Genomic DNA, 1300 nt, shown 5'->3' with positions numbered 1-1300 from the left:
CCTTCATGAACCCATTCTGTCTAATGCTCTGGTTGCCTTGCACGTGCTGCATAATGGCACTCAGGATAAATTGCTCCATGACATTCCCAGTCACCAAGGTAATACTGACAGGCCTGTGGTTTCATGGCTTCTCTTTCTGACTCTTCTTGGCAATGGGCATTGCATTTGCCAATGTCCAGTCATCAAGGACCTCCCCAGTCTAGCCAGGGCTGCTGGTAAATAATTGAAAATGGTTTGGTGAGCACTTCTTGGGTGTATGCCATCTGGCCCCATAGACTTTTATATTTTTAAACTACTCAGCCAGAAACCTTGCAGTGACTTCTGGTTGCGGAGAAAACCATAACGGCAAAGAATGGGACAGACTATCGGTTAGTGATTGTTTCTTCGTCTGTGACATTGAAGGCTGGATCAACTGTATTGAACATCCTGAAATACTAGATGATTTTAGCATCCTGAACTTAACTCTTCTGCTGTATTTCAGGACTGGAAAGGAAATTGCAAGCCAGACAATTCTAAATTTGAGCATCAAATGCCTCTTCTATTATTCTGGCTCAGTGGAAAAGCTCAAACACAAAGAGGTCCATTTTCCAGACCTTCCTCAAGACAGCAGGATTCCCATAAAATGACAGAGCTGGCCTGACCTCTCTCATTTTATGACATGAGGCAAAGTATTTATCTGTTTCTTCACACACTTTTGCAATTTCAGATTCAGTTCACCTCCTTACATCTATTCTCATCTTTGAAACATTTCACACTCTTCCCTTCCCTTTGTCCTGATGGCAAGGGTGTAAGTTTTACTCAGTGCATGCCTGATTTCAAGGAAATAATCCATTCTCACAAACCTGTACATTGTAGGGCATGAATATGTTAGGCTTCACCAAAGAGAATACTATACTAGTTCCAACTAGAAACTCTTTCAGCATATAAATACCAGTGATTACTATTTTCTTGCAAAGTAGTTCTAGTAGAAATGAAGGTGCTGTACATAGCATGGATTGCATCTCTGATCAACAAAAGGACCAAGAGTTTCCAGAAATGAACCGGCAGACAGCAGAAGCAAATGAAAATTAATAATCAGTGCAATGAGCAGAGGCAGAATTACACCACTTGTAGATCTTCATGGGATTTTGCAAGCACTACTACAGAGCACACACTTAAGTAGATGTAAAACTTTTACAGTAAAGATGTACATTTTGTAGTAGAAAAGAGTCACGTGTTTTAGATAATTCAATTTCTGGTAACAGAAAATGCACTAAACAGAGGTTAATTGACAAAAGCGGAATAAACTCGCTCAGCTACA

Source organism: Pogoniulus pusillus, chromosome Z (genome assembly GCF_015220805.1).
Source record: "Pogoniulus pusillus isolate bPogPus1 chromosome Z, bPogPus1.pri, whole genome shotgun sequence".
NCBI lineage: Eukaryota > Metazoa > Chordata > Aves > Piciformes > Lybiidae > Pogoniulus > Pogoniulus pusillus.
Note: the sequence above shows the minus strand (reverse complement) of the source record.